The following is a 20234-nucleotide window of genomic DNA, read 5'->3' as shown; positions in this document are numbered from 1 at the left end:
GCTGAGCACATACAATCTACTGCAAGGTAAATTAAACAGGGATAATTGTAGATGTGCCTCTGGACATGCCCCATCTGCCTCTCACAGGCCTTTGCACAGACCAGAAGCACAATACCTTCCTCACACTACCAGCACCCATTTTCCTTGGGCTGTTCTCAGCTGAACAAGGAAAAAGCTGTTTGCTGAATGACTGCATACGACCCTTTGAAGCAACTCTGGTGCTTGACAGATGCATAAGTTGCACATATGATGACCCAAGCAGTAAATCAGAACATACTGTACGTGCAGCAAACCCACATTTGCCAGGAAGCACAGGAGCTGGGAGTGAAAGCAAGACATCTGGTCCTGGCAGCAGTTTGGGGAGAAGAGGTTTCATCACTAAGAAGCATAAGTAAGCTGTAAATATGCTATTTCACTGCATGCCACATCCCTTCATGGTCAGATGAGCATTGCTCTGTCTTCTTTGCCCAGACGAATTGGCACATCAGCCTGTTACCCCAGGGGAAAATTAATATGAACCAATAGTCTCTTATGTTGGTTAAAATTGCCATAGTGGATGCTCTGGGCCCACTGGCAGCAATTTACTCCTCTTTTTCTGTTTTACACATGCTGCAACATGAAAGCATGCCCACAGGCAGCTGCCAGATCCATTAATTACAATTTTTATAATTATTAGGCTTTAATTCTAGTAATTAATTGATGGTCATTTGGTTCAACTCAGTTGCAGGACTAAAACACACAGTGCCATCAGTTGGGTAGCAGTGTTCCTTGCAAGTGTGAATGAAATACCTCCCTGGAGAAAGAATCACCCACATGCCTCAGGCAGAGCGTGCTCTCCAGGCAGCACAAAAGGCCTCACGTGTGTGTATACCTGTTGGGTAGCACATGTTGTCCCCAGATGCTAGCTTGGCCTCTTGCTTTGTCACTGATCTAACTGCTCCTTGTGTTTTTAATTAAATTAAAGAAGTGTGAGGTTCTGGCCAAGTTAATCATGGCTGGAAATAAACGTTCATATTTCTCTTGCAGCTTTGGAGTCTGTCTAATCTATCCTGTTATCACTATAATATTCGAGATGTGATGAGGGTTTTGTAAGTATGCAGATTAGACAGATTGCAAAGTTAATGGGGACATATGGGTGTTGTTTCTCAGCCATTATTCTTTCCATAATTGAAGTGGAAAGAATCTGTCAGCAGAAATGCACTCTTTGGTAATACATTGCTGAAGCATGTTGGTAAATGTTGGGGAGAGTGCTGGTCTGCAAAAGCATGTTCTGCACACATGACTGGTCACTCAAAACCTTTTTTTAGTTGTTTTTTTTTAACACCTAACCAGTCACGGTGTCATTTGGAGATATATTTGGCACTGACTTCAGCTTTCCAAGAACTGTAGGCAGTTTTCTGATCAACCCCGTGTTAAAACAAAACAAATAGATTATTATCTGTGTGGGTTTTTTGCTTGTGACTTTTGGATGTTACACTAATATGTATCATCCAAATAGTAAGATGATGTGCTAATAAGCAAAGACCTGAGAAACTCAGCATCACTGCATGGAACACCTGTATCCTTTTGTTTTCCAGGCACTTCCTCAAATCTGATTTGTTGTTTCTCTGTTTAAAACAGCATAGCCAGGCAGGTATAAAACTAAAGTCTTGACCACTCATAGCAGTTCCATGTTATGTTTCATAAGATTAGGCAGGAAGCTCTACATAAATTCCAGTAGTTAACACACGTTTTAATTGAATTGCCCCCGAAGTTTGAATAGAGCCAGTATTTCTCTGCTCTGAGCAGTTGTGTTTCCCAAGACAGGGCTGCCTAACAACAAACAGATGTTTTCCAAGGCAGACAGGCCACATTTCTAGTGATGGTAAAGCAATGTCCCTCTTTTGTATTTTTGTCCATGTACTTCTGCATCTAAAATAATTGGAAAAACTTTCCTATTGGCTCAGCTACATTAAATCCATTGGCATAAGCAGAAGTTTGAAAATATTTACAAAATGTTTGGAGTTTAATGTATATTAAATCATTTTTTCTTGTTTTTCTTGTCTGCAGGCAGGAGAAATCGTCAGGGTTCAGGGACATACCTTTGTCTAAGCAAAGCAGAAAAGCAGAAAATAGTTAATTCCTTGGATCCTTTTAGGCTGGAAAACATTGTGCAGCATATATAGGGATGTATCATAGCAGAGCTATATTTATTTGTTTGTATGAGGTAAACTACTGAAGTAACTTTCCTAGGAAAATATTGTGTTCTGGAAGATCATCATCTAGACTGTCTTTGCATGCCAGTTATTTCAGATTGATTTAGAAATAGCTGAGGCATGCAAGATGCTTCTACTGTTATATCTGCAGCCATAAGAGATTTTATGCTTTGCATCCTCACCTGCTTCAGCACCAGACCAGCCAGGGCAATGTAATTCATGTTCATCAATGTTGTTTGAATAGCAATATCCAGGCAAATAGCACTCTCAGTCCCTTGTATGACCCCAGTTGCAGAGGCAACAACAGCAGCCAACAGCCAAAGATACTTCTTCGAGAGTTACAACTACATCAGAAGACACTGTCTGTCTTTGCCCTGATCCATGTAGATTGTAATCCAGCTGGCATCCTTCTTTACTGCTGCTGCCAAACCTCTGAAAGGGAGGGGCTGCATATTTTAAAGCCTTGTCTGCACATGTCAGTTTATTTAGTATATGCTAAGTCGTTTATTTTAATCAATTAGATCAATGAAACTCCTGGGAGTTTACTCAGGCACACCTGTTTTGGCTTTTTCTTTTAAGCTTAAGTTATTTGGAATCAAAGCCAAAAAAGCCATTCTTACTCCACTGTAAGTCTATCCAAGAGTTGAAGAGGCCTCCCCCATGGATTGTGCTATATTATTATGTTCATACAAACAGTAAAATCCAGACAAGCCACAACTCATTACAATCAGGAACGTACAAACACTGAAATGCTGGAATGAGAAGTCTTGCATTACTTATATAGGAGCAGAATACTCTAGAAAAGCAGTTTCCAACCCACGACTTTGAGAGACCTCAAAAACTCGCTTCTGTGGTCATAGGAAATAAGTTAAAGTTGAGACCATCAGGCAGAGCCAAGTTTGTAACTGCTGCAGTTTTACTTTTAACTTCTACCTCTGAGCTATCTACAGGTTGAAGAGCACTGAAGAGGTTTTTTTTCTAACTAACGACTGTAATTTCTCTGATTAACTTATTCTTAAATTCACCCCTAGTCGTGCTTGAATATTTAGCAGAAATATAAGAAAGTCAGTTTAAGAACCTCTGAAATCCTGTGAAATGCATTCCCATTTAACACACTTCTGGTAAGAGTAGTACTCCACAGAAGTTGTTTTCCACTTAAGGATCTGAATATGTTTGGCACCTCCATAAATACAGACTCTATGAAAATAAATACTCAGTGAAATCAGATTTCCTCCAAAGGAATTTTAAAATTTTAGGAATATTTTATAAAACTGGGTGAAATATTTCAAATATGAGTTCACAAGCATTCAGCCTTCTGCACAATGGCCAGTTTGGATTTAAATTCAATGACACTATTACTGTGTCCTGAAGTTTGATTAACATAGCCACCATTTGACTGATCCCCGTATACCACAAATACAAAATACATTCCAAAAGACCAGGATTGTGGCCCTACTGAGACACCCACTTTGAAATGCAACCTATTTTTTTCAACCATCTGCCAGATAATTGGTATCTATATATTTTCACCAACTATAGCCTTTATAATAGTTCACCTGATCCTTTGCTTTGGATAGTAGGTCCTTAGTTTACTTATCACATTGTGCTGTGTAATGTCTTGAACGTATGATCAAAATGAGAGATACCATGTCTACAGCTTCTCCCTCCACTGTGCTCAAATAAAAGTGGGATGATGGACAGAATCGTAGAATCATAGAATTGGCTGGGTTGGAAAGGAACCTCAGAGATCATCAAGTCCAACCCTTGATCCACTACCCCTGCAGTTACTAGACCATGGCACTGAGTGCCACATCCAGTCTCTTTTTAAATATCCCCAGGGATGGAGAATCCACTACTTCCCTGGGCAGCCCATTCCAATGTCTGATCACCCTCTCAGTAAAGAAATTCTTTCTAATGTCCAACCTAAACCTCCCCCGGCACAACTTAAGACCGTGCCCTCCTGTCTTGTTTGACAGCATTTGTTCTCCATACAGACATTAGCTAATTTTATCACTTATTATTTTCTATCTTCCTTGCTTTTCTCATGACCTCCTTTTTATTGTGTCATTTTTTTGTCCAGACTCCAATCTGCTGGAGCCTCTCATGGCCCAGAGGGTCCCAAAGGTCCACAGAAAGTTTTGGGTTAGCCCAATGAACACTAAAGAACATGATGATTTGCATACATAGTTTTTTCAGAGCATTCTTTACTTTTGAGCCAGACATTGGGTAGGAATGCCTACATGCAATAGTAGGCATATGAGCTTTGATATCTCTGTTCCTGTCAACAATGCCCTCTGCTTCTTATACTGAGCTTTGACTCGTTCCCAAGCAGTAGCCCAGAGATAGCCTCCAAAATCATGAAACTACGAACACCAGAGCATTGTCCAAAAATATGGAGTTGAATTAAGATTTAAGTCTTTCTCCATCTGTTCTTATACACTGCAACAAATCTTAACGTTTCCCTCTATATTACTGTGGCAATTTAATATTTCTTTTCACTTCTCTTCCCCAACAGTACTTATATTTAACTTCTTAAGTTTCCTGAGCTGAGAGCAGGTAGCTGATACAGCATGGTTTGGGGTGATTCAGAGCACTTTTCACCTTCTGTCTGAATGAGCAACTGAGTTTGTGCTGTTGTTAAACATTGAATTTATTCTATCTATAATCTAGAAGAGAAGATGATTCACTTAATTTTCTTTCCTAGGTCAACAGGGGACTCAATGAATTCAAGATGTGTATATTTGAATTCAGTGGGGACACTTGGATAACGGGAGTTATCTAATTGACACATAGCACCACCCACACACTTCATAAAATCCACTCTCAAGTATTACATTCAGAAGTAGGATTTTCTCAATGTATTTACATGTAAAACTACTACAGGTTTCTGAACCAGTGTTACCTAGATATGGGTCTTGTCTTGCCAAATACTGAACCCATGCACCTACTAGCAGAGGAGGCACCAAGGTCTAAATTCAGTGTGTTTTTTGCCTGAGGAAAGACCAATTATAACTTTTTGTATAGTACTTGTTTTAAGAAAAGCTCTTTGAAGTGCTAATTATTCTTCTGCTGCAACTTTTCTTGCTACTATATGCATAATGGACTGCTTTGTGTCATTCCTATCTTACCTATTTACTATTTACAAGTGGCTTACTATGAGCAATTTATTCTTTCATTTGCTCTTTTACCTTCCTATACCAACATTTGAGCTCAGGGTGGAAACTTCCACTTCTCTGCTGAAGACATCAAACAGTTGACAGAATTTTTGCCAAGGTACACAGAATTTCTACTTTTTTTTTCTGCCTACTTGGCTATTTGTAGCCTACTTGGTCCTCTTACACTTTCAGTCAAGCTACAATTGATACTTGCAGAAAGGGTGTGTTTTTTTAGATTTGGTGTTGAGACAAGATTTCACAAAACCCCACATATCCAGTTAGTTGAGCTGCATGCCAGAGAGCAACATATTTCAGCAACTGTCTTTTATGTACTTCATTAAGTGTAAAAGTAACAAGCATCTCAGTGTTCTCCATAATGAAAGGATTCTTTGAGAGTTAAAGACTCCTTTAGTGGTTTTTAATCAAGCTTAATATGTGTGAAATTTGTGGGAATGACAGTCCCATAGACTAACAGCAACAACAGGTACAGCCAGAAATCCTGACTTGCATTACACATCCATAACATGCTGTCAGCTTTCTTTGATTTTGACCTACTCAGAGGACCTTGTTGATCAGCTTTGCTCTCCTGGCCACTCAGTTCAGATTCAAATATCCTGCTGTCTTTCAGCAGGATATCCACAGGTGGTTTTTTGACTTAGGAACTTAGGGATTAGGCGTAAGATACCACCTGTTTTCCTTATGCAGTTTAACTCACTGTGGTACCCTGTCTACGCTTTCACAGCTGGTAAAACAGGCAACACCATTTCACAGCTGGACAGGGCCATGTTAGCTACCTGCAATTATTTTGGGAGGCTAACTTGTTAGTTAGATAATCAGATTCCAGTAAGAAACTCCCAGCTGCGGATATCTTGAAGCAAAGACATGGAGCAAGTGGTACAGGTTTATATATTTGTTTCAACTTCACGTAAAACAATAGACTTGAGGTGTTATTTGCCCTGTTCATTACAAAGGGCTGTTAACTAGATGCCCAACGCTGATAAATGTCATCACACTATGTCCTTTTTACAGTATGTTCCAGATCAAAACCCTGGACTGTTGCACATGTACCCTTATGTCACCTGCTTACAGAGCAATTACATCCTGGACACATTTCAGTCAGGGTAGAGCCAGGAAAACTCATCTTAAGCTGCTTGTCCCAGGTGAATTTGCTTCAGCTTGACTTGGGAACATTCAAACAGCATGGCAAAGGTGAGGAAAGGCAGAGACAGGGAGTCTTAGGAAACTCCAGCAAGGATGAATATGAGCTGCAGTGTGTCCAGCAGCCTTTTTCCATGACAGAACCCAGGCAGAGAGTCCACCGCTCAACAGCCTGCACTTAGCTGTGCAGCAGAATGAGTATTATACAATAAACCAAAGTTATATTTACTGCCCATTCAATGTTACAGCTGCCCTTGTAAATCTGGCTGCAGACACAATGGGATAACAAATGTATTCCAAAGATTGTACAACATAACTTGAAATGAATCATGGTTGCCATGTAAATCAATTGAAAAAATCCATTTTAATGCTCTGAACTGTATTTCCCCCCTTTTTTTTTCATCTTTTCCTATTCCATCTGTACTTTGCACACTCTTCTTTCTTTTCCCAGAGCAGTCTCCCAGACACAGATCTTACCTTCTATTGTTTCCTCACTCGGTAGCAATGATACATTTTCACATAACTCCTTTCTTAGTAATAAATTAAAATGAGGGAATCTGGGAGAAAAAATATTGGTTAGTTTAAGAAATACATTATTAAATATAGTAGTATACATATATTTGTATAGAATTTGTATGTATGTTTTAATGTAAGAACAACAGCAGGTATCACTTTTCCGACTGTAAATCAATAGTGATCAGAACATCAACAGCTTTTAAAACTTGAAATGAACTACACACTTCAACTTCCAGTTTTTCTGATCAAGCCCTGTATCACCCATTCTAGAGATATCTGCTCACTCCCATTGCTGCATTCCCTCCCCTGACAGCTCCAGACCTGTCCACTCCCTCCCTGACCATACAGATGTTTTTCACACACCTGTTAAACTTTTGTTTAGAATTTTAAACCAAAACAAACAAAAAGGCTCAGTAAGCTGTTTTCATTCCCAAACTCCCTAATTGCAAGGATGGGGGAAGACATATGTTCTTTGTAAAACCAGGCAGTACTGAGGGACAAGGCCTGAATCCCTGGAATAGTCTTTAGCTCTCAGCAAGATTGATCTGCTCTTTCTTATCTACCTGACTGTTAAAGAGAAGCTGAGGTAAATTGCACTGTGTCCATGCAAAAGAAACGTGAAGCAGCAATGCCCAACTGTACACTTTACCTCTGATTTCCAACCACTTGAGCCAAATCTAACCATCAAGCCTCACTGGTTCAGAGGCCTTCTTTTTTGTTGCCCATCTCCATCTTGAAGGATCCCAGATTTTGCCCAGCTCTTCAAGCACATCCCCTGCCCCTCCCTAGCATGTACAGAAAAAGGAAAGTTGGCAACTTCAAGAGCAGCAGCCGCTCCTCCCTGCTCGGAGGCCGCTGCACATCTCCGCTTTGATGTGGCTGACCTCCTCTGAACTGGAGAAGACTGCTGCTTCTCAACTCACATTTCCCCCCGAGGCAATGAATTATACTGACAACTGACTCCTGACAGCCGACACCTCCCCAAAGGGCTCCAGCCCACTGTGGGAACCGACACTTCAAGGAGAAGCTTGGATGTATGGCCCAGGCTGGAAGTGGGGCACTTGGTGCTTAATGAATGTTTCTATTTTCTGAGAGACAACCACAGGCTGGAAGGTTTGAGCTGGAATCTCAGTGTTTGAAAGAGCTTCAATGGGAGGCTTCAGCTAGTCTCGTGACAAAACAGAAGCCAGTTGTGAAGTCTGGAAACATTCCCAAATTTCCCAAATTGACTTTGAGATCAGTTTGATGTGAGACTTCAACATCGAGCCTCCATGAATCATCAGTTCATGCCACCCTTTCTCTTTTGTACCATCCTTCCCATGCTCATCTCTTCCACCTTCCACTTTAAGGAAATAAGAGGTTATGACATGATTAATCTTTACCAGACTCGATTAAAAAAAAAAAAAAAAAAATTACAAAAATTGAAACTCTTGAAAACAAACCAGGGTCTGTTATTTCTAAATTAACTATTTTTAAATATGTTTTTCCTGGTGAATATAAAAAAAATCAAACTGCAGAAGGAAAATTTGAAATGTTAAATTATTTTTGACCTTTGACATGCTAAATCCACTCACATACTGTCCAGCCCTAACTTTCACATGCACAACATGGTAACATGTTAAAAAGATGGTTCCCATGTGTGATTTAGGGCTGGTCCATTCTGTGGACTAGAGTTTTAGGTTAAAGGTGTTTTGTTTGTTTTGGTTTGTTCTGATCTATTTTACTAAGAAACATGCAACAGAAATCTGCCTGGATTATAAAATTTAGCCCATAATCATAAGTAAGCTTGCATAGTGCAGGTGGCTTGCAGATCAATCAATCCATCACAGTTTTAAAATACTTCTCCCAGAAAGAAAAGGAGAATTACAAGGCATCAGTAGTGTCCTGGATCAGTTTGATTAAAAGCATAAAATGTTCCGTAGACAATGAGCACCAATACATATAACCTTAAATGGCTCCCTATCTGCCACCGTGGCCTGAGACACAGATCCTTCTAGCCTCACATTTACTGGTGATCCTTACCTTGAGCATGTTAAGTGGACTAAACTGAGATCTGACATTAGATATCTTAGATACATTTTGGAGTGCCTCTAGGAGCAGACTATCAGGTATACTGGCACTAATTCACCAACTTCACAGAATTTTTCATCACTCATTGCAGAAGCAGCATTAAATAGGATACATCAGAAGTTGATCCTCAATTTGCATAAATCAACTTTGTTCAGCAGATTTGTACTGATTCATACAAATAATTTATACCAATTAAGCACATACTGAGTTTTGGATTGCATGCTACACAATAGTCACATTAATTTAGAAAACTTACTCTATTTTTAACAATGATTTTTTTTCCAGCAACTAAAGTGGGATCGAGCTCTGCGTTTCAACATGAGAAGAAAAAAAATTTATTCTTCATGCCTCAGCTTTTAGAGCATCCCTCATTGTCACTGATGGGCAGTGAGTGACTGCAGCTGATGGTATCTGCTAGCCAGAGGATACGAATGTGCTAATCTTGTTTCCAATATAAACAACAGTTGGGGCAAGTTTTTGCAATGTAAATGGTTTGTTGGGTGCATTTTATGACACAGCTTGTGCCTTCACAAGCACTGGTCATTGTTTGCTTTTCTTTAAAATGAAGTCAAAGTATTTCACAGCCTTGTTTGGCACCAAAATGAATTAGGCCCCTTTGTGTACGGTGTAGGTGCAAGTGCTCACGTAGGCATTCGTGCCCAGGTCTTAGAGGCATCGGCTGCATATAAGGACTTATAGGGTTTTGTTAACATGTAAAAGAATTAAATATCTAGAAAATCTTACTCTTCAGTGTTTTATACGTGCACTAACATTGTATTTTCAGGCTTTTGTTTGTGCAGGCTAAAAAGGGCATTTACCTGGTTGGTTACTATTAGCTTGAAAACTGAACTTTTTTGTTCTGATGAATTTAAAACTGTCGAGCTGCCCCAAACAACCCCAATAGTCAGAAAAGTTGGATTTGAGTCTTTTTGTTTGTTTGTTTATCCATAGTAATTTTAAAAGACATTTTAAAAACTGCCATTAACTGCAGTGAACTTCAAATTTCCAGTCACTGAGCTCACTTGGAGATGAAAGGCTCTTCCTGGCCGTTACTCAGCACTTTCCCTTCACGCTGCCCTGTCCCACCACGGAGGTTATTAACTTTTTACAAGCGCTGCTCACATCCTCCCTTTGATGGATGGTGCTAAGTTTGTATTTAGATTACAGGGTTTCCCAGCAAGGCTGTTTTGTTATTGAGGGGGCAGAGAATTTTAACACAAGATGATTTCTCATATCAACCATTCGATTTTCCTCATTAAAAATTTAGTCTGGGAAATCTGCTTCAAGGATTTTTGTACCATAACACTCTGAGGCCTTAATAGAAGGTCATGGGTGCCCCAAGCACAGGTTTTGGACTACTCCACCCCTTCCTTTCGTGTCTGACTGCAAGGTGCAAGGAGGCTTTTCCCCACAGTTTTCAGTGCTCCTTTCTCACACCTCCTGCCGGGATGTGGGAAACCTAGAGTGATCCACAGGAAGACCAGGAGAATACAGAGAGGAAGGGGACAGAGGGAAGAAAGAAAATCCCTTTTTGCCTCTCTGAAACCCTCATCCTCTTTCAAAGACGAAAAAAAAAATAAAAAAAATAAAAAAGGTGGAAAGGGAGACTGGAGGGAAGAAATTTCCCTGCCACCTCATTACTCTCTGCTCGCTGTGAACTCCCAGTTGCGGCCAGCCTGGCTCCCGCCCTTCTGTCCCCTCTGGCAACTGCACCTTAATTTCTCACAACCTTCTTCCCAGCTGGAAATGTAAATCAAGACACAGTCAGGATATAAAAAAACAAAACTAAACAAAAAAAAAAAAACCAAAAACAAAACAAAAAAAAAAAACCAAAAACGAAAAAACCCCGAACTGATTTAAGAATGCCCCATTCTCTTTCATGGCTTAAGTGGAAGCAAAGTGTTGGTCTTCACCATCTCTAACTTCTGTGATTTCTAGTCGAATTTTCATGACTCACAAACTTACTTTTCTGGCTAAAGAATTTACTGGCTTAATTTCTTCTCCTCAGTGGAAAAAAGCTGACACCAGATGTTTCTTTAGACCCTTCCCTGTCCTGAGTGAGTAAACATCAGAGACAAACAGACTCTTCTGTCATCTTGCTCCTCTCCAGAATACTGAAAGTTTTATCAGCTAAAAAAAAAAATAAAAGCGTTTAAACTGCTATCCACTGCATTTCCAGCTAAAGATACCTAAGTCTTCAGTCTTAAAATTAAATAACAGTGTTTATTCACGAATAATATGATGGTTTATGAGCACCGTGGTGTGATGCATGGATACAATAAAGCTCTTGTGCTGCCTGAGCCCTCAGCACCGTGCCTCCTGGCCCAGGAAAGGAAAGCAAGGGCCTTTCCTAACAGCCACCCGACAGTATTTTTAAATCTCTTCTCCTAAAATAACATGTCAGTGTTTGCCTATCTGAACTTACAGGAAGGCTGAATGAAAATTTGTGGGCATACCACTGTAAATGGGTTTTGTCATAGTTCTTATGATGTCATGAGACTATTTCATGTACTATTCTGAGAAAGTGAGTGAGAATGGCACTTCCCTTTGCAACCCCCTCACCTCTGGAGGGATTTTTCAACTCTTTAACACCTCTGAATGTGGGGAGTTGAAATCATGCACAGCAAAGTACCCCTCCTGAGGTGAAGGTGAGTGTGTTGGATCCATTCTGGCAGTCAAACTTGCCGTTTTGCTTACAAACATATCCCAAAGTGAACCATAAAAAAACCACCACAGACAATTTTCATTCCTTCCCTGTCAGTAATGCTGATACACTTGTTTAGCAGCTGAGCATGGAACTGTGGCACCAGTTGGTATTTCATCTTGTGTGGTAAAAATCTACTTACTTTCCAACAGGGTATTTGAGAGGGAAGAGTAAGCAAGCTCCTAGGTCCCAAGATGTTTTCATAGTGAAACTACTACATCTGCAGGTTACAGGTCTTTAAAACTTTTTTTCACTTGCACACATAAAATATTAGATCACTGCATGGCTAGTTAATATTATTGCAATGTCACCTTTTGTGTAGAAAAATGTCAGTTCCTTCCACCTTGGTTTTTGCTTAACAAGTAATTCAGAGACCAAATCTTGGGTGTAGGATTTTTCTCAGCTTACCATAATTGTTTTAAATTAGGTCTCACCTTATGCTTCAGAGTTATGTACCTTCTGGGAGCTACTCATCCACTCAAAAACAGACGCCTAGTATTACAGAGACACTGAAACACAGGTAGACTCCTTTCCGGTAGGATGCTGGGATGCCCTAGAGCAAGACCTAATGCTGTAAGTGTTTTTCATTATAGACCATAAAACACATTTATGCGGATGTGCATTTTGCAGAAGGAATTACACTCAGTCGTATGCATCACAATTTCCAGAGCAGTGTCTCAACCACAACCTCAGGGGTTTTGGTTGAAGGACAGGGCTGGGTGGCATGTGTTTGTAGGTGGTAGGGAGGGATTTCAGGGTGCAGAGCCCTCTGATATAGATCTGGGGGTGTATGGGAGGGAGGATGGTGACTGGGAAGCAGCCTCAGGAGCAAACCCTCCTAGAACTGTAGCTGGGTTTTGTCTTAAGGGAAATTGGTTGCTTCATGTTGGGAAAGATCCTGAAGCAGAATTAATGCACAAGCACTGCAGATGATGGGGGAGTGAAGCTGGGACAAGAGCAATTAAAATAACTAGCAAGTCTGTTTGGATGCTGCTGTTTCAGTAGTGCATTAAATCTGATTTCTCTTTTTGTCCCCAGCAGCCTGTGCAATGCAGTCCATCCTGTGGAACCCAGGTGTGTCTGCTAGCTAGTGTGTGCATCAATAAGCTGCAGAATTAAGGGACAGTTGTGGGGAGAAGAAAAGAACACCTTTTTTTTCACCAGACACTTCCTTTGCACCAGATAATTGCAAAAAATGAAGATAGAACATGATAGTTTTCAGGCTGCAGCAGAGCTGGTTATTTTGTGTCAGGGTACAAAAACTGTTCCTGGTATTGTTTAAGTTTTCTTCTGAACTTACAGAATCTCCCCGCTTCCTTCAGTAACACAAGCCCTCCAGATGGATCAGGGTGATAAGTGGTGAGAAACTGTTTTGCAATTTAGCCACATATGGAAAACATATTTTGAAAAATCTATTCATTTATCTTCTTAAAGGTGAATGAAGATTTTTTTCTAGTCTGGGGCATATTTGTAAGTCTTAAATCCAATTTCCCAGTTTAGTTCAATGTCTTGATTCTATCTGGGTTAAAGTTAAGAATATATTTTTTGCACTCAGGAAAAAAATAAGCTATATCTCTGCTTGTTTCACATTTGTAGACCATCAGTTCCTAGAAAATGTGGTAAGAAGGTGAATTTTGTTGACCTCTTCCAGTGAGGACTTTATAAAAGCCACAGACTGAAAAGTGAATACTAGTTCCTTTCCACTTAGACAGGATAAGCCACATCTGTGATCCAACAAACACATCTTGATCACCATATTGCAGTAGCTGGCAATGAATCACCTATTTCTCTTTACTGCTGAGGGAACTAGAGGGTGATAGACTGGAAATCTCCACAGTAAGAAATTATTATTATACTTTTGAAGGACAACACATTTCAGTGGATGATCTGGATGTGTCCTACAGGTCTGTTGGAGAGAATCACTAAACACTGGTATAGTGGTCTCTATAGAGAACCACTAAACACTGGCTTGAGTTTGGATGGAGATCCAAATTCTTTACAGATTAGTTTCCTAAAATTATTATTTTGAAAGAGCATATTATTCTAATCTAATGTCATGAAAATACAATGTGTGGCAGCCTAGTCCGTGGGCAAAATGAATAATTACACTGTAAGGCAGATGAAGATTTAAAGGTACAATCCAGCAACCTGCATTTCTAATAGTAAGAACCTTCATACAAAAATGAAAAGATGTACTGACAAGTCAAACAAATGAATATCAAGATGTCAGAGATTTTCATCAGTCTCCTCCCATTCCACCTAAAAAGCAAGCCCTCTTTTCACTACTCTGCATTACTCCATCTTAAATCCCATCTGAAAGATGTCACCTCCAAGACTGGTGTTCTCTCTGGCCCCATACAGAAATAGTTTAGAGGAGAGGCTTTTGTTCTACCAATGGAGTCACCAGTTATAAAGCACTAAGAAATGCAAGCCACTTTCTCCAGTATCCAACAAAATGCCCATTCAGTGAGTGATTTCACATATGAGCAACCTTCTGCTGCTCTACTGAACCACTGCATAATCACCCAAAAATGTTTTAGGAAGAAAGGTTAGTTTCTTTACCAACCCAAACTCTCTGGCTATGCAATATCTTTTCCAGGGACCGAGAAATGTTGATGGTCCCTCACTTGTGGAAGCATTGCCCAGGTGCGATTGCCCTGGAAACTACCCTGTTTCTCTATTCTTTGTCACTTCAGGAGATGTTCATTCTTAGAAAGTGTGGAAAAGGAGTCATCTTGTTGAAGGCTGAACAGACATTTTGAGTGTTGTTGGTTGGCCACATCAGCACACAGTACAGTGCTGTGCAAAATTAGTGCATACACATGAAATACGGCCACAGGCCTTGCATAATGAAGGAGTGGGAAAATCTGTCCATGGGCTGTGGTATCCTTGTTCTATAGATACAGACTTTCTGACCTGAGGGTAGCCTGAGGCATTTTGTGATGTGAAACAAAGGATAGTTGATGTGTTTCTCAGGAAACTAATATGCTGAAGAGCATTTAGGATAAAATTAACAGGTCTCCAGAATTAGCAGTCCCAATATTGGTAGTTCGTAGAACATATTTAGTTCAAATACATAGATTTAGAGACTATAAACAAACTCAATGACATTTATATAGTTTTCTTGTGAGCTTGATAAAATCTGTGTGTTTCTTGCTTCATCTTGCCTTTTCTCAGTTATTCTTACTTTCCCAGATGGAGCTGACACTCTAGCTAGTTGGAGTACTACAGATTCCTGCCATGAAGACACTGCATTACAGAACTTCGAACTGCAAAGTTTTGGATCTTGAGGGTTATTCGAAGTACGGTCTACACATGCAATACTTTCCCTCAAGATGTCTAAGATTACATTAATTAATCAAGCATCCAGGATAGGAAGCATTAATCATTTGTCTCTGCATGTTGCTGGGATTATTCCAAAACCTCCTTCCTTTTCTCTGTCAATATAAATAAAATAAAGAGTGAAGAGGAAAGTTCAACATATGGTCAGAGACAGAGAACATGTCCTTTTCTTCAGGAACATACATCAAAGATTTGCAGATAGGATGGATTCATTAGCAATGCTCTTAGGCCAATATAGAGTCAAGGATGTGAGTCAGTCACAAGAAATGTGACTTTAAACTTCCACAGATTATTTTTAAAGATGACACTATAAATTTATATTTTCCTTATTCCACTCCCCCATTCAAGATTCTGCTATAAAACATTCCCTTTGTAGCAATTCCATTTGCTCTTATCTCTAAGACACTAGGAATAGCTGTGGATGTGAAAACCTGCAAATCTCCATTCTTGAGCACAGTCCAGTAATCAAACCTAAAAAAGCCATATTTTAAACCAGGCTGGAATCAGGAGTCCAGTCAGATCAGTCTTCTGATGGCTCATGGTCCTGGTGCTGGTAGTGTGAGGGAATTGATAACATTACCTTGTCCTTGAGGTGAATCTCCTGTTAGTGCCAGGCACAGAGGAAGTTTTCTGGAAAAAACACAGCAGGCTAAGATTGGCAGTTTCTAGAAAGAAGAAGCTGAATTTCAATCACACGGAGCATTTTTCAATCCAAAATTAATAGAGTTATATTCTGTTCTCAGCTAGGTGAGAGAAGGAAGTTTTAGGAAGCCAGTAGAGTCGCTCCAAACTCTAGAGGCTGGAGTTGAACAGGTACTTGATTTCCAGGAAAGTGGTGAAAGTCACTGATTCCAGTCCTCTTTTTTTCTTCTGATATTCTCAATTTCCTACTAAATATTAGTTTACTCTTCCAAATTATAGGTAGTAATTCAGGTTTTCCATGCTTTAGGGTGTTTACAATACCATGACAAAAAGTCTAAGCTATCTGATCTCTTAAATCTGAATAACAACATTTGTGTGAGTTTTCTTTCTGTTGTACTGTTCTGAAGAGCTAAACTATGTTGAAAATATCTTGATCTCTGGAACTGCATGGTCAAAAGTAATCATAAGCCAGAAAGATCTGATGAGTCCACAGTGGAAACATGCAGTGCTCATGAGATGTGATATGTCCATTCTGTAGTTTTCTCATAGTAAATAACATTTCATATCAAGCTTCTTTCCCAGGAATGCACAGAGAGGAGAATTACAGAAATAAGCTGGGGACAAAAGAATCATTCCTGATCTCTGTGGGACTACAAGGAATCAGAAGACGAATTACTAAATAATTAGGCAAAGGGTTTTGAAGCAACAGAGTCAAAAAAAGATCAAAAACCTGCATCATATCCAAAGCTAAAATAGTTTTTCTCTTTCCACTTTTTAAGTTAAGACACTTTGGATTTGTTTTTGTAAATTATGCTCAATGTTCCTGAATCATAAAATCATGTGATAAAAGACTGAGAGTTTTGCCCTCCTATGGAATTTCTAGACACTTGTGCAAGAAAGTTTGTCCTTCCTCACGTGTAGCATAATCATTGGTCCACTCTCTTGGTTTCAGTTTCCCCTGAGACATTCAGTCCCTATGAAAAAAGGGTGATTCCATTAGCCAAGAACTAAAGTCCACACTGAAGAGACAGCATGACCGGGTGCACAGATGGTGGTGAACGTATGCATAATTTCCATATTGCTTCACAATAATATCATGTGGCTCATTACCTGTCTTTTCCACAAGCCAAACTGAATTGAAAAATAGAAAATAAACACATGGCTTTAAATGGAGCTGCTATTTTTTATGTTATTTACAAGTTAAAAGCCAGACCGCATTGGCAACAATATGGATTTTTCTTAATTTGATTCACAAATCTACAGGAGAAGGTAAGTGTTTCTCACCTCCCATAAGAAATACTGAGCACTCGAAATGAAATACAAATCTTCATTTAAATCTTTTGTGCTTAGTGAATTCTTTTCAGTATGACACAGAGATGGAGAGGAAATTTTAGTTAGCATTGGTTTGGAACAAAAAAACTAGCCATTTTTTTAGTAAGTAATTTTGGAAATAACTCCAGCTTCGCAAAAATCTTTGTCCTGCCTCATCCTGTTTTACAGCGTTTCCTTTCTATGCAAATCCTGGCAGAAGTCATCTTGTTAATTCCCAGTGACAAGAATTAGCCAGATAATGGCTTTTATGAAACTGTTAAAACATTTGACTCTATCAGTTGGCCAAGAATATGTTTACACTTAACCAAATGGTCTGCTTAGAAAGTTACCAATGCACTGAAATAACTTCTGCAAGACAGCCAGTCTCTTCTGCCTCAGTTTCAGGAAGCTTTACTGAAAGTCGGTGCCTACACAAGATCCCATCAAAGGATGGAGGTGCTTTAAGGGAGAAAGAGGCAGAATTGAGGTATCTAAGTCTAAAACCACAGTCTACAAAACCTTGTCTACCCCTGCAAGGGAAAAAATGGATACTGATTTCTTTTCCTCTGTAAAGTTCACTAGCTGTTTCCAGTGCTTAAGAGCATGGTCTGCTGCCAACCCTTCAGAGCTGACCTGAACATTTTGGTACCTGTCACATCTGCAGCTCTTTGGGACTTGCACACTGGTGAGTCCTCCACCCATGTCCCCAGGGGTCCAGTCTAGTAGGTGTCTTACGGAAAAGCTGGATTTGTATTTGCAACACTGGTTTCTGCATGAAGCACAGCAGGCCCTCTGATGAAGGCCTGCATCCACAGAGGAAAAACAGTTGTTTTTATATAACAATTTAGAGGTTTAAAGCATTTACCCAAAATGCTCCAGGCCAAAGCTTGAGGCTTTCACAGTCCCTCATCCAGAGGCAGCTACAGCTCAGATCTCCAACCTCCAACAGCAGCATTGGGAAGAAGCAACCTCATCTCATTTTATCAAAACTTCTATGACTGAGAAAGCATCAGTCAAAGGGACAAGAAGGGAGTAAGGCTCAAATAGGTGATGTTGTCCTTGTGCCTAGGAAGAGGAGGCTTCAGGCACCTTCCTCTTCTGAACACTAAAGATCTCAAAGAATTTTAATATTTTTAAATTTGAAACTCTGAGAATGAGGTTTGCCCCAGCATCTAACTACTGTCATTTTAACAACTCAGCTACTCATCAACACCATTCATTTGTAGGACATTTGCTAGAATTTGAGTTAGCAAATTAAAAAGAAACTCTTGGAAATAATTAATTTTATCATGAGCTCTTGGAAGACAAGAAGAATTCAGAATCAGAAAAGAAGAAAGAGAATCAGGCAGCTTTACATCTTCTTGTTTTAAACTCAGATATCTACCAATTCTTATTTGTTCAAAATTTATTAAAGCAAGGGGTGTACATGAACATCCCTAAGAGTGAAGTGACTAAATTCCACCTTTTCATATGAATGATAGAAATGAATTCCTTTACGAACGAAAGAAAGAAAATATGTATCCACTAATTGTTTTTCATCGTAAGTGCTTCAGCTGATGGCTTTAAAATGACTGATTGTACTTGCAAACATATTTCCTCCCATTTCAGTAGAGATTATTGTTATATTAAAATTTGGTCTGTTAATTTGAAGTACTTCTAGGGTGGTTTTTAAAGTAAATTTAATATACTTTTCATCTTGCATGTAGAGTTGGAAGACTGTTTCAACATGCCCATTTCCCTAATAGACTGAGACATGAAAACATCAGTATCAGTCATAAAGTTAAGGAAACAGTGACAGGCAGTAGTGAAGATTCTATAAAAATCAGTTTTCTGATCTATTTCTCTTTTTAATCAATGGAAAAGTTATGTAAAAGCCTAACCAGACATTAGAAATTATGCATCTAAGTGTATCTCTATAAGCATTTTCAAGAAAAGATAGCATTTCTGGCAGCTCAGCTGATTTTGAATACTAATTTCATGTTGATTACTTTGCAAATATTTTCAATTTTCTACCCATCTATTTCAGTTAAGTACCTAACTTAGCTAGAGGAAATAAAAGGAAAAGTATCCTATTCTATGAAATCTCATTCTGTAGCCAGAAGCAGTTTCTCACAAAAAGATGTATTTACCTCACAGAGAAATGGGTTTGTGCTAGTGACCTACATACCAAAAAGAGTGACTCTAAAATCCCAAAGGACCCTACAGCATGTGGGTTTCTTTTGAAGGAGGAAGTTCATTAATAACTCCTCCGTATTTTATGAATACATATATATGTGTAGATTTAATTATCTATTTTTCAAAACTCAGATCAAGTACTACAGTTCTTAGTCCTATGATACTCATCTTGGAAAACTATTTTTTTTAATTAATACTTAAAAAGTTAATAAACTGGATTTTCATCTCTAAAGTGTAATTTAGACATGGAAATTACAGGTAATTTGTGGAACAAGTTGAAATACTCAGAAACTGAGTAATGTCATAGCAGATCCAATTACGAAATAAACTTTTCCTTGAAGCTAGAAGATTTTTAACCACGCATTTGATAAAAACTTAAATCATATTCTCCAGAGAGAAAAGCAGAGGGAAAAGAAGCATATGGAGGTCAGTCTGGGTGTGACATCCATTACCGCATCGGTCTAAGCCCCATTAGTCATTTCAACATATATTTTTTTACTTAGAGCATATGGACACTTTGAGAACTTAGGTTCATTGTGGGAAAGGAAAGGGAATAGGTAAAAGAAGTGAGAGAGAAGAGAAAGGGGAAGGGGAAGGGGAAGGGGAAGGGGAAGGGGAAGGGGAAGGAAAAAGGAAAGGGGAAGGGGAAGGGGAAGGGGAAGGAAGGAAAAGACTGCAGAAATACACATTGTTTCTGGAAAGATGGTAAGATGGAGTAATAGGATGCAGCATGCAAAAATCTTGATAGTTCATGGGCCTTCAAAGACAGAGTTCTTAACTACATAGGTGTGCCTTGTTGGTTGCTCTCAAGAATCCTGATCTTACATACCATCACTGGCTAGAAAGGAGCAGCTCATTCCTAACCTGGACAGAGAGAGGATGACTTCACTGAAAGATTTTTTAAGTGTCCATGAAGACAAGGTAATTGCTCAAGGGACAAGATAAACAGAAGTGATGTGGCACTAT

Source organism: Calypte anna, chromosome 2, assembly GCF_003957555.1.
Source record: "Calypte anna isolate BGI_N300 chromosome 2, bCalAnn1_v1.p, whole genome shotgun sequence".
Classification (NCBI taxonomy): domain Eukaryota; kingdom Metazoa; phylum Chordata; class Aves; order Apodiformes; family Trochilidae; genus Calypte; species Calypte anna.
Note: the sequence above shows the minus strand (reverse complement) of the source record.